At 50.0% G+C, this 14,328-nt stretch overlaps 1 long non-coding RNA gene across 1 annotated transcript; it reads right to left on the bottom strand.

Moving 5' to 3' along the window:
• Window positions 1–568: 568 nt before the first annotated feature.
• Window positions 569–9,001, bottom strand: LOC138688852 (uncharacterized). The gene is made up of 3 exons (XR_011327658.1): window positions 8,140–9,001; window positions 1,261–1,503; window positions 569–935 (listed from the first exon to the last, which is right to left on the bottom strand). It is a non-coding gene; the product is annotated as an uncharacterized lncRNA (long non-coding RNA).
• Between the last annotated feature and the right edge of the window lie 5,327 nt (window positions 9,002–14,328).

Genomic DNA, 14,328 nt, shown 5'->3' with positions numbered 1-14,328 from the left:
ATCTGCACAGGCAGCATGGCACAAAAATGATAATTAGCTTGAATCTTAAGCTTTAAGTCACTTACGTAATGTGGAGACCCCTAATCAAGCCTTTTTTGGCAAAAATATCCCTGTAAAACCTGTGACTTTTTCTCCACCAAGCTGATGAAAACCGTTGAGACTACTTAGACTCTCTCTCCACAGTTTTTCCCTAAAATCCCCAAAAGCTTGTTTCTGGGAACATTTTTATGTAAACCCAAAGAGAAAATCATTTTCACTGATTCCATAAGTACTAGCATTTATGAGGTCTCTTCCGCACTCAAAATATGACTTCAAAATTTTACTGGCGCTCCATGAATGGAGAGCTTGTTAAGGAAAGTTGGATAATAAAACATTAGCACTTGATTCAGCCCTCGCCCTTCCAAAGGCTTTTAAAATATCCTTAGCCCAATATTTTCCTCACAGGTTAATAGATGATTTGGACATAGTTCAGTTCAGACAGAGCACCACATGTCGCTAAACCTTTTAACTCGGGGCGGGTCTGAACCCTGGAAGGGGGCTGAGCCCTGGGGAAGTCCAGAAGCGGGTGCTTGCTTTCCCTGCCGAGTGAAGGAGGGCTCTCGCCCGGCACCATCCCGGCCATCCCTGCCCACTGGCGATGGCAGGCTTGGGAGAGCCGCTCTCGGGACGCACGGAGCCCACGAGAGAGAAATGTACACCGGTGGCATCTGGAGGCCGCACACACATACGGTCTTGCTCGCTGTTTATGTCTGGAACGTCAGGGTTGCTGATAACATACGTAAATGAGGTGTCCAATGGCTGCTGAGTGACTAAAAAATACGAGTGAGAACTTATTTATTTATTCTGCCTCCTCCAGCTCTTCCTCCTAAAAGATACCAGCACTCCAGCAGTGAGGAGAAACCAGGAATTTTGGCAGTGGCCAGGAGCGGCTTTATCTAGAAAAACAGAGCAGCTTTTAATCAGATGGAAAAGTTTCGATGCGCCCAGCTGGAGGCAGAGTGTGGGTGTTGCGGATCACTTGCTCCTCGGTGCAGGGCACACACGGCCATGCAGAGTTGTGCCTCTACCAAGCTCACCCCCCGCATTACCTCCGCCTTTCTGGAAATCGTGCCAGACACCGGGGTATGGGTGCAGGGAGACAGCAGGCTCCCGCAGCCACCACCATAGCCCAGCACCGGCTGGACAGACTTTCGGTCTGCAGTGTCACCGCAGCTGTTCGTATTGTGCCCCTCCAAAATGTCTTCCTCCACAAATACCTACCAAGGAGCACTGGGTGGCTTGGGATATTTACAGGCTGTTTCTTGTTTTGCAGCTTGTTTCCCGGAGGGATGACGTGCGGTGAGTGAGCGGTGGGCTGGGGCAGCTTCGCACCCTGCTGTCCCCCTCAGCACAGAGCCCAGGAGCTGTGGTCGGGGACACTGGTTTTAGATCATGAAAAGGAATTCCAACATCCGATTTATGCTGCACAATCGCTTTCGGTTTGCATTTCAGTCAGCTTGGACACTGAGGAGAGATGAGCGCGAGCAATTAAGAATCACAGGCTGTCATCACCCTTTCCCTCCCACTGCCATTGTTCTGGTGCAACACTCCTAAAAAAGCATCGGGACTACCTTTGGGAGCAGCAGCCTTTCTGCTATTGCCATCAGACCTGTTTCTGTGCTACCTCCCACTGTCATGCTCGCATAAAAATCTGCACTGAACACAGGTGGTGGAAAGGAACATTTGCTCTCAACCAGTGTGGCAGCAGCTGATAGCATGTGGACTACAGATTGTCCAAGTCCCTTCCCCATGCAGATCTCATTTGGGGTGCTGCACGCTTCTCCTTTGCATCCAACGTGTCCTGCAAGGGATTCCGAGTGGAAAAGCCCTGCACAAGACGAATTCCTGGGCAGCTGCAGAGTCACCTTCCTGAGAGACTTTTTAATATGCACAGCAGTGCTGGGCAGCACACTGGATTCGGAGTGCCAGCCAGCTCTGCCAACCCTTGTAGCCGCACAAGCAAACTGTGGCCCAGGGAGGGTGGGAAGGCAGGGTGGGCTCCCAGCCTGGAAGCCCATTCCTTGTGAACCTATGTCTTCGGGCTCCTTGACTTCAAGCGATCACTGAACAACACAGCCCCCTCTTTGTTTTAATGGTCTAAATCCCTATAAACAGAGCGCTTGTTCTTTCTTCTTTAACATCCTTTGTGGTTTCATGAAAACGCCGGATGCTGCAGAAGGCTGAAGCATGAAAGGTTCCTCTCTCTATCCTGTCCTCCCCGTCCAGCAACCACACTAAAAAGAAACCACCAAATAAAGTGCTCGCAAATACCTGGACCGACAGCCCCGGTGATGGAAAGCTCTCCAGTTATTCACAGACCAAATCGAGCCCGGGCAGCTGCTGTGCAAGTTTCCCAGCTTGGCCCTCGTCAGCGCCGATCGAGGCTGACCCGAAGGGCCCCACCTCGCTGCGTGCTTTCCTCGCTCATTCAAACCCTTGGCAGTGCGGTGGGTCTGCCAGCCAGGCTGCCGGCCCCGGGGAGGGGGGTGCTCCCAGTGACGGGGGTGCAGCAGCGAGGTGACACGGGGGGGGCGGCTGGAGCTACCCCAGGCATGAGATCGGGGAGGAAGCTAATCATCATCTTCTGAAAAACACTTCCAAGCCAATGCTGCAAGCAGCTCTGCGGGCAAGAGTTAAAGCTTTTCATCGCTGAAACCCTAGGTTCCTGTTTACCAAACATTTGTTCACTCTTTATGCGTTTGAGTGAATGAGGAAATGAACCACAAGGCTGGGCACAAATGCCAAAACCCTGCTTAAGTATGTAAACCACCCTCATGCAACTTTCTGTGCCTACTTTGGGGCTGAAAAATGAATCCCTCGCCTCAGATTTGTTGTTTCTCATGAGCTCCTGCCACTTCCCAGTTCACCACTGAGCCACCGTGAGCACAGCCTCTGCTTTCCTGGCAGCTCCATCACTGCGTTCACGACGGCAGAGGCAAGTCGCTGAGAAAGCCACATTCTCCCCTGCCCAGTGCTCCCACTGCCAGTCCTACCCTACCTGTGGCACACGCCCACCAGAGCAGCAAAGGGAGAAAGACCTCAATTCTCCTCTCCAGTCTCAGGGCCGGGGTTGCCACCATCCTGTCCCAGCCCCACGGCCTCCAAGTAATCTCCCAAGCCACCAGAACTGCTTTTCCCGAGGAGGGGATCCTTCCCCCATCCTAGATCTGCTTGCTACACCCAGCTCAAGCTCCTTGCTCACCAGTCCCTCCAGCACCTCGCGTTCTCTTCTTCCTCGTCAGGAGCAGCTTCTTCGGCCATCTCTTTCTAGTACCTGCATGCCCAGAACTTAGGCAACACAACTTGTCCTTATGAAGGACACTCATAAGACAAACCACCCTGGCTATCTTCTCAAGCCGATAGCACACCAAGAGGGAGAAAGGACACAGCTGTTTGGCTTCCAGCAGTCCTCAGCCCCAGGAGGTCAGAGCCCCCCTCTCAGGGGGTCGGGAGCCTTTCAGCTCTCTCTGACCACCGTCCCCTCTCCCTCGCACCCCCTTTGCCTCTTTTTGTCTCTGCACAGCCTCCCCATCTCCCAAGAGCACCGCTGCTCTCCCAGACGAGCTCGAGCACTGAAGAAACCAAACGCACCCCCAAGGCGAGAGGAAGGGGCTCGCTGGGGCAGACCTGCGCTCAAGGCAGCGGCAGGTAGGGGAGAGGGTCTTCCAAAGGCTAATGACACACAGCACCCACTCCGCTTTCCCACCTGCCTCTCTAGTGGGGGGGATTGAGGGGGGAACAGCATTGAAACTCCCCCCACCTGCAGCACACCTGATATTTTCATCCCTCTCCTTGCTGTGAGCGATTTGACCTCCTGTTGAAATTCAGGCTGGGTGATCTGACATGCTATCAAAACTCAGGATGGTTGTTGATGCTCCTTGACTTCATCAGCAGACAATTCTGGTTTGGGGAGACGGTTTCATTATTTATTTTCTGCTTTCTCACCCCACAGAGGCCTTTGCATATCACACCTTCATCTTGCTTAGGAGACATGCGCAGCCCAGCACGGCTCCTCACCACGTTGTGTACCCAGAAACACCTGGAGGCTACTTGCCTGTCTCTTGTTATCATATTTATGTTGCTGGCCTTGCCCCAGTGGAGGGGGGCTGCTTCTTATTGGGCTCAGCAGAGTAGCGCTGTGGTCACCCACGCAGGAGCTCCAGGCCCCTTGTCTCTGCAAGCACTTCTTATCCACCCAGACTGAAGTCCTTCGGGCTGGTGGTGTGGCCGTGCCCTCCGCAGCCACCTGGAAGAGTCACTGGAAGGCACCTGGTCTGTTTGATCCTGCTAACACTGCTTCTATCATAGGCTGCACAGCTGAAATCCAGAAGAATTTGGTCCAAAGCATTAAGTGAGCCTCTTGCCTCATGCAGGAATAAATGCAGCAAGGAGGATGGGTTTGCTGGTGAGCACAGTCTGCAAGGTCTGTGTGCTTAAGCTTTGCACACAAATGTTCACTTTTATAACGATGTCTTACTGCTTTCTTAATCAATCCAAATACTAGGATTAGTTTATGCAAGCCAAGGGCATGCTCTGGTCCCATGGTGGGACTTCCTACTGTCCTGGCCAAAGGGAGCTGCTGTGCTCCAGCCAGTTTCCCAGTTGAGGGATCCTGGAGAGGAAACCCAGGGGACCAGGACTGTGAAGCATATCTCTGAACACACCGTCTGAGAAGTTTAAATTGTGAGAGAGATCCATAGGCACCCATCTTCCATTGATTTCACTGGGAGTAAGAGGCCAAAAGGTCTTTTGGTATTTGTAAGTTAACCCTAGGTTCAGGGTTAACCTCGCTGTTACAGGCCTGGTACGAGCAGCATTAAATGTTCCCTGAAGAGGAGTTACAGTCTGAGTTTAAGGGTAAGGTGCAACATAAGACTGAGCAGACAAGGGTGGGAAGTGGCAGAACAAAACAATAAAACAGAAACTTGCTGCATACTAGGCAACGGTTTCAACTCGCTGCCTGCCTGTTTTATCACACTGGAGGACTCAGAGACATGTCTCAAAGATATTAATGCACCTTTCTTAGCTTTGGCTTTCTATTTCTTGTGCCTCCCAGAGACATTCATATCAAGAAAGTGTCACTGGAGTGAGCCATCTCCTAAATTTTGTACCAGACGGGAATTTATATACCACCAGAAGCTCAGATCCAGAGTAACTGTCTCTTCCAAACAGCTCCCTTGAGACAGTGAAAAGTGTAGAAACAAACGGAGAGACAAGTACTTACAATGCAAACACTAGGCACCCGTGTGTGACACAAATTAGCTACCCCCACTACATGCACATCAAACCCTGCCTTGCCTCTGCCCTGCCTTGGAGCAGGATTCTCGCATTGCAAATATGTGCTATGTCCTGCTGGTCACCAGCGAGCAAGAGTGCTTCACAGTCATAACTAGCAAATAACAAAGCTACTTTTTAATGGGAAGCACATGCAAATGTAGTAACTACTCGGAGAGAAAAACAATACCTGCTCCATCCCTTTCTAGCACTGGGAGAGCAAAACGGTTGCAACGATCGCCATGCAAAAGCGACAATTCACTCATTGCTCGGTACATCTGGCTTTGTGGGAAGGATCCCCCCACGAGGTAGCTGGCTCGGCTCAGCTCGTGATGTCTTGGGTTGGAGTATGACCAAGGCCCAGCATTAGGAGTCCAAACCATTTTCCCCAGGCGTTATCACAGGCATACTCCAAGATTGAAAACAGTCAGAGTTGTCCACATCCACTTCCAAGACCTCCACCTCGCTGTGAGCCTGCCGCTGCCACAGATGCAGTGCCCTCAGCTCTGGATGAATGGTACTTCGTGGGAGCAAGTGCTACAACAGAAGCTCTGTCGCTGTCATTTCCCCAGCTCTGCCCACAGATATAAATGCAAAAACCAAAAGCTGCACGGCTGACACAGCTAGAATGCATCTCAGTTCACACTGAATATTCATTCCCCAGTTTTTGCTGAAGGCCTTTAAAAACACGAGTGCTCACCAGAACAGTTGCTGCCTCCTTGTGTTATTTTATTTTAGAAGGGGCCGCCCTGTAGAAGATTAAGTAACTTCATGAAGTATGTAACTAACAGGTCACTTGGCTAAGTAGACCAAGCCCGCTGTCCTATAGTCTCCTTCACATTTTCATTAAATCTAAAATCAGTTAATATTATGTAATATAAATGCAGTGGTGTCAGAGACTCTAAGCTGAATAAGAATTTTGAATTAAGAGTACAGAACAACCTGAAACTGTCTTTGCAAAAAAAATTGGAGTACCCAAGGGCTCGTTCCGGCCTCACAGAGGCACAGCATTTCCATGAAATGGCTGTGAGTTGAATAAGCACTCTGTGTATTAATATTCAAAGCAGGGAATCACATACGGCTTATGAAACACCTCTTCATGTGGATTAAAGACCTGTTCTCAAGGCAGTGAACTTCCCACTACAACTGGAGCCACTAGGCTCCAAATTCATTACCATAGCACACTTACTGGATAAAAAAAAATTGGAAGGCTTCCCTTTCTATTAGCCTCCCTCTCTAACTATTAAGATTCAGCCTCATACCTGACTTGACTAATGATGAGTCCCAAGAGAGTGAACCCAGACTTCAGAGCAGCACAGCCACTCTGAGTAACCTCTGGCTCAAGGTGAGAAGCCCACGTGGGATTAGTCCAAGCTGCAACCAGGTGGAAACATTAATGGCCATCATTAAGGGAGCTGTGGAGGGGGTTTCCTCGACCAGTGAGGACAGCAACGTCTTTCCAAGAACCGTGCTAGCTGACCTGATTTGTACTCTGTGCTGCTGTTCACCCACACAGGCTGCTGCACGGTCCCCAGCACGTTCTACTGACCAGGGCAACATGCTACCATCCCACTGGCATCATTAGCACTCAAATGGGATTGTAGATGTTATGGACCTAATTACACTTAAAGAAGGACCTTAATTCAGGGCAATGAAACCCTCTGTGGATGCTTTCTATGCGTTTTACTTGAATGAAAGTCAGATTTTTGTTTCTGGCCAAATATATGTCATTATAGAAATGTATATAGCACGCACACACGCACGTTTGATTTGGTAACAGTCCCCTGTCGCAGTGAAGCACCATCTCACGCTGCAGCACAATAACTTCCGTCCATGTTCTGCTGCTGAAAAGCGAGTGCCTCCTGGCTGAGGAGGGCAGATTTGTCACTGTGGTATCGCTCGATATGCAAGAAGTGACGCAGAGCACCTGTTGGGTTGATTTGCCCAGCACATGGCTCCTCCAATTGCTAGCTCTGCTCAGTGCTCCAGAAGGAAAGCAGAGGTTTTGGTCTGTTCCAGTGTACCTGTCCCTATTTTCTGAAAACATTCCCTAAGTAGGCCAAAAACATCTCTTAAATCTTGAGCTTTAGAGGATACATTTGTAAGGCACCACACACACGAATGGGGTGACCAGCTGTTCTACTTTTGGAGGTACTGTCCTAGTTCTCAGAAGCCAATCTGCACTGCACCTCCCATAGAGGAGAAAGGCCAAATGTCCTACTTTCTGTTCTTGGTGGCCTATTTGTCCTACCATGAGAAAGTGAGGTGTGTGACTGCACACATGAGAACCGAAGAAACCCTCCCCACCATATGCCTGAACAGAAAGCCAACAGAGATGCAAAAGGCCCAGACCACTTCCAAGTTACGTCTCAAAAGCCTACCGTTTCAGCTCAGAGTCTTGTCTTGCAGCTATGTCAAGGTGCAGCGAATGCTATTAAAAACTTGTTTCCCTGTCCTCTAATGTCACCTCCATTCTGAAATCTCACCTTGTTAACACATGCAGTTCACTGCTCCGTCTCAGCTAGTGGGAGCATATTATCACTTAGCTCTGATTCAGCAAGACAACTACATTTACACATTGCCTATGCCTGTTCAGTAGGGCAGCAAGGGACACTCCTGAAGCTGCTTTTAACTCTATTAGGCATGCACTTCAGCATGGATGTAAGTGCTTGGTGAGACTGATGCCATGATGAGAAAAAGGCTAGTACATCAGAGGGCTAAGCTTTGAACTGAGAATATTTTTGATCGTAAACTTCAGAAAAAAATCTTTAAATACAAAGAATTTACTTTGGAAATGCTTGACAAGTATAAAAGTAATATACTCACTAAAGATCCTGCTCCTGAGCAGTGGTAGCAGCAGGCTGCTATGAAAATTCAGCAAGGCAGTGGATGGACACAGCACCTTTCTGCATTGTCTGTATTAAGCTTTAGCCAACCGATGTACACTGAATCCCTAAATTAGAGAGAAAACAGGTAAAATTAGAGAACATGGGTAAAATTAGAGAGCATCCCTAAATTAGAACCACCACCAACTTTTTCTCCTGCAGCATTTACTGTCAGTCTCAATTGTCTTCTGCTCCTCAGTAAGGCAACCTGAGTAAGAGACATGGAGGAGCTTCACGTTTGCTTAGATGACTTTAACACCAGAGCCACTTTGTCAGTTATGCAGACAGCAGGAGGTGGAAAGGGGGTGAGACCATGCATGCACTTCATCCTTCAAACATCCACAGCCATCGGCAAAAGCTGTATTCATAAGTAAGGACAAAACTTGGACTTCTCAGGCCTTATTCAGCTTCTCAGAGCTAGTTATCTCTCCTAGCAAGGTTTCACATGCATGCAAATCCCTCTTTCCCTGGGTATCCATCTCCCATGGTGCCAGTGATCACATTCATACGGGCCTTTTTAAAATCTTCTCAAGTCCAAATGCTGTATAGCAGAGTTTCCTGATCTTTTGTGGGTTACATCTCAGTAGACAGAAAGCTGACCTGACAGATCAGATCTGCTGTTTCACACCCTCAGTTTCACACCTCTCCATTCACAAGCTGCTTTGCATTTCTCTTTACTCTGCAGTTTCAAACTTCGTAAACTTTGATCATAGGGTGGCAGGGATTTGGGGACAGAAACAAGAACCTACCCTCCCTTCTTTCTTCAAAGCATCTATCCCCCAATATCAATGACTGGTTTTTATAAAAAAACAAGTAACGCACTTTCAGAGAAGATACATTGCCTTCTATGTTTTGACATTTTGGTTTTAGTTAAAGCATAATGAAACTTCTCAAAAATAAGGGGTTTGGAAATACTGTCTAACTGCTTACAATTTGGAAAAAAAACCCCCAACATTCCTGCATTTGCTTCTGAGAGTAGACATCACTTGTCCTTCACTTTCTGCACAGACAGTAATAGTGGGCTTAGCCACCTAGTTATTGCAGCCATGAATAGCCGAGAATGCAAAAATCAACATCTGAAACTGGGTGAGCTTTTGATGCTACCTCAGTATGACAGCTTTAACAAGACTCCCACCCCTGGTGAGTCACCAACTCTCCCTGCAAACCCCCCAGCCGGATCGGGAAGCCTGAGCAAGCATTGTAGACAAAGCCCTCCGGCAGGGAGAAGTTTTCAGCTGGGTTTGTGAGGCACTGCCTCCACTTCTGCCACGTCCCATCCTCACTGCGGTCTGCAGCACATCTGCAGGTTCCTCAAAGCATCTGCTGGGGCTCCTGCTAAAATGTCTTTGCATTTCCTGGTGGCTTGGGATTTCCTCGAACGCTAAGGACACTTGAAATGGAGCAAGCAAGCACCCTTTAGCACTGTCAGAGGGGCAGGCAGACTGTGACAAGATGTTAGTGTCAGTTAATCCAGTGCTTGGCAGAGTTCCGTGGCTCTGTGGGAATAGTGCGGTTAATGCACTTTTCTGATTACAGCAGTAGTTATTAACCAAAAGACACATTCAGTGGGTAAGGGTGGGAGAGTCTCAGCTCCCTGGCTCATATGGGAAGAAAAAAGTACCCCCAGAAATTCAGACTTTGCAGCAAAAGGACATCTTTCGTAAAAAGACGCAAGATATCATCAGGGAAAGAAGCTCACCACCACCTGGTTTGATTATCGGCTGAGGCAGGAGTGCTCTATGCTGCTGAAGGCGAGGTGCTGCCGAAGCAGGGGTGACAGGCAGGAGGGGAGGGATGTGGTGGAGCCAACCCAAAAGCCAGCGGCAGGGACCTGCCGGGCAGCCGAGAGATAAGGGCACCCACCCAGCACAACTTTGGCAGGGTGGCTGGAACGAAAAGCGGCGGAGACTGGCTCTGCCTGCCCTCACGTTGTCAGGATGAGCCCTGCAGAGCACGGCTATTATTTGCTTTAGAGGATGCATTTTTGGCACCCACCGTACAATATGTTGCTGTCACCCTCGTGACAACTCCGTAATCTCTTCTTTCCCTTCCAGTGTTATTGTCCCAGTTTCCAAGGAGCACACAAGAAGGATTTACTCTTCCGGAGTGGGATAATTCCTCACCAGGAAAAAAATGAGCAGAGACAGACTCGGGAAATTCTTCACTTGTCTATTTTTATTTACAGTGGAGTTCCTGTTATTACCTTGAACAAAAATAGCACAAACAGCAAGGCTGCAGCCAAGTTTCCTTTGCCTTTCTGTGGGAGCCCATCGACGTCAGCCCGCGGCCGCAGCCCCCTCCCACCGCCTCTCCCCACAGCCAGCACCGGCTCAGCCCGGGGCAGCCCCGAGGACACGCACCCTGAGCAGGCTTGGCCAAAACAGCACTTACAGCTCCCAGCAAGTCCTATCTGCACCTCAAGGTCCCAATAGAGCCGGCAGCAGCCGGCCGGCATCGCTGCTGGCAGCAGTGAGAAGATCCCGACGGTTGCGTGCTGCACCCACCGTCCGCCCTCCAGGGTGTTAGAGTTAAACCACCTGGGTTTAATATTCACCAGCAGAAGCAAATGGGTGGTGATACCCCTGTCAAAAAGTAACACAGGCTGTACTAAAGTACTGCCGAAAGAGGACACAAAAAGAGGTGGAGAAGTGGTGCTGCCTCCACGGGTAACAGCCTCCATGTTGAGAGGCTTTCAGGTTTCCAGCAAGGTTACGCTATGCCCGCAGTGACGCTGAGGGGAGAGCAAGTGGCAGCACCCGAGTTATCATCAGATGAGTTACCATCTTTTGGATGGGGCAAAATCACAGACTGTTTTTAAGTGCTTCTCCTTTAAAAAGCAGTTGGCGGTTTTCACAGCAAACCTGAGGTTTGGACCTCATCTTCAAATTCATCATGTTTTATCTTCAGAAAAAAGGCAGGATCTGCCTTTTACAAAGCCAAGGAGCTGCCAACTGCTTCTCACTTCCTCCCCAGCAAGGACGCACACGTAGGACAAGATTTTCAAAGCACCTCCAAGGATTAAGCACCCATCTCCTGTTGACCATCAATGGGACGAGCTCACCCAAGTCCCTTAAGCTCCTCTGGAAATCTCATCCTTTGATGTCGTTTCAAAGGCTTCAAAGCTAAGGTTTGTCTCTTTGAGGTGGGAAGAAAAGGAGGAGTGCAAGAGCGTTAAAGCAATTTATCCTAAAACCCTTTGCCTAGTCCTGCCAGGGTGCAGACCATCCCGGGGGAGCACGGGGTGGCTCACCAGGGCTGAGCCTTCCCTGGCCAACCCTGCAGCCGGGATGCCCGTGACTACCTTCTTCCAGGGAGGGAAGGGACGGGACCAAGGAAGCCGGTGGCGGAGCCAGCACCTTGGTCTGAGGTTTGAAGGGCCTGCAGCAAGGGAGTGACATCTCCTACCCAAGTAGACCAAAGTGCTCAACAGCCTGAGTGCAAATGTCACTCGTGCTCATCCCTGCCTCATGGCCAGGCAGCGGAGGCAAGGGCAGCGTGTGTGCCTTTCTCACGGTCAGAGGCAGGACCTGCTTCACCTGGCTTTGCTTCAAGCCCAAGCCCTTTCTTCCCTGCACATCTCCCCACCTTTCCCACATTTGTTTTCCTTGACACCAACCGGAAAACCCTCTGAAACATTTCAGCATCTGAGATGGGAAGTTGCTGCTACGAGGTTCATGAAAATATGCGGCTGGACAGGGTCTCTACAAAGCCTCCTTCGAAAGGAAAGAATTATTACACCTTATTGAGCATCAGAGAATACAGTCTTCAGCCCATGGCCCGCTCTTATCTGGAGTTGCTGGGTTTTAATACATGCAAACTGTCAAGTTTTTTCCTATGATTATGGTATCCATAGCAGTGCTAGTATGAGTAGATTCTCTGAGTGCTCATTTTCTTCAGTACTATGAGAATTCAGTCAAAGTCAGCCCTCAGCACTGCGAGAACCTTATAAATCCACAGGAAAAAAAGCAGTCTTAAATAGTTCCAGTACTCTTTGAACACTTTTTTCCTCCAAAACAGACCAGGCAACCAAAATGAAAAGTTGTGTTTTGTGGTTTGCCCAGGGAGGGAAGAGACAGAGGTTTTGGGGAAGAGGGTTCCTTTGTCAATTTTGCTACAGAAAATGTGATAAGCTGAACCAGAACATCACCGTCTCCTTTTCTCTCATTGGAATAATTCCTAGTTGTTATCTGCTTTAGTTTGGACTGCAGACCAGCTCCCCAGCCGCGCGCAGTGGTTCGTTGATGCCCCCGCCGCGCCGGGAGGCTGGCCCCAGGCAGGAGAGCCCTGCGCAGGAAAGGCAGCGGCAGCAGCAGCCGCCTGGAGTTCATCCTCCGACCTCCCATCCCACTCCTCGCAATGATGTCATTTGCGCAAAGTGCAAAGTAGGCGCCTGTTTCTGTTCCCATTGCAGTATCACCACCAGCGACGATAAGGATGATTTATTTTGATTACAGTACCCAGGCACTCCAGTCGAACAGGCCGGCCCCCCACATGCCAGATACAGGGCAAAACAAGAATCGCTGAAGGTCACCTCCACCCCCGTGAACTTGCCGTCTGGGAGAGAGCTTGTGCGAATCCCTTAGCAACGTAAATACCATCCTACGGTTTACTAATGACCTCCATGAATCAAGAGGGGGCCCTTGTTTACCTTATGAAAACTTCCCGAAGTAGCGCAGCAAACAGAAACGTTGCTTCTGCCTCCGGGACCCATAAGTACTTCTCTGTCCCCACGGTCCCACCTCTGGAGCAGGGCGCTGGGGGAAGCCCCCGGGGGCAGCTCTGCCCCACTGCCGCCCCTGCAAAAAGGGGCTGTGCTGGCACTATATCCTAGCGAAGCGCCGGCTGCTCCCTCCTTCCTCCTCCAGCTCTCTGGGGCCGCATTTTGCCGGCAGCACAGACAGCTATTACATATCCCCGGGGTCAAGAAAGGGAGGGAAAAAGCCTGTTTGAGGAAACGGGGGTTAGCCGGCACCACTGCTTACTCAGCTGTATTTTCCTGGCTTCCACGTAGCACATCCACCAGAGGTGTCACAGCTCCCACCACCCCACGGCAGAGACGCCGTGCGTCCCCCATGCGCAGGGATGCGTGCTTCCCTTAGCTGCTGCAGCCTGCTGCCCTGCAGCCGTGGCTCACAACGTGACTTCTTAGCCCAGAAATCCCACCAAAGCCAGTGGAAGGGCTCATGTCACCAGATAGGGCTCGTGCTTCTGGAAGCGAGCGGGGCAGCAGGGAAAGGGAGTGCGGGGCTAAGCGGAGATGAATAGGTATATTGTTTCTGCTTGCCTGCCTGCAGTTTTATTAAGTGCAGCATCTTTCATAAGATATTAGAGCTGGTTGACGTTTCTCAGCCAACACTTTTAAAAAAAAAAATTCAGCCAAAAGTTGCTTTCAGAAAACCTTCTGGTTGGAAAAAAAGGTGCCAACTTTATCATTTTTTTCTATTTTCACAGAAAAAGTCCTTTTTTTTTTTTTTTACTGTTTCTTATTCCTTCTCCATTCCTTCAGCTCAAAAAAAAAGAGAGTAAAACTATTACAGGGCAGTAGGTTTTGGATTAGTGTTGACAACCATTCAATAATACTTTACTCAGCATGACTTGTTTTTGTGAAAATCCTGAGCTACTTTCAAACTCTTCAAGCAACACTAAAAAAAAACCAGTTGTCACTTCTTAGAGAGCTTTATAATCAAACCAGGGATCTGGACCCAAATGTTGCCAGAGGGTGGGGTTGATTTGGGTCCTTCTCTAGCACTAGATGTACAGCCGATGGAGTCAGAGCTAAGTCAGGCAGGAGGGCTCCATGCCCCAAGCCACAGCATGCCTGGAGGAGAGCAGGGCAGCAGCTCCGGGCTGGGGAGACGCGGGGACCCTTGAGAAGAGGCGGTGGCAGAGGAAAGGTGTTTCTGGCAGCAGAGGCGGTGAGGAGACAACGAGGAAGGAGCAGGGATAAGCGTGGGGAGAAAGCGCCCGGTGCCCTGGCTTTCCGCTCCTGCACGCCGGCACGGTGTGGGTCGGTCCACCGGCGCTGCCAGACCCCAGCTCCTGGCTAACGGTGGGGACAGGCACCTCCAGCACGGGTCAGTGAGACTTGCAGGCAATGCACAGGCCAAAGAAAGCGTGGAAGGCACGGCTG

This window comes from Haliaeetus albicilla, chromosome 13 (assembly GCF_947461875.1).
Source record: "Haliaeetus albicilla chromosome 13, bHalAlb1.1, whole genome shotgun sequence".
In the NCBI taxonomy this organism is placed as follows: Eukaryota; Metazoa; Chordata; class Aves; order Accipitriformes; family Accipitridae; genus Haliaeetus; species Haliaeetus albicilla.
The sequence above is the reverse complement of the archived record's forward strand: the minus strand, read 5'-3'. Positions and strand labels throughout refer to the sequence as shown.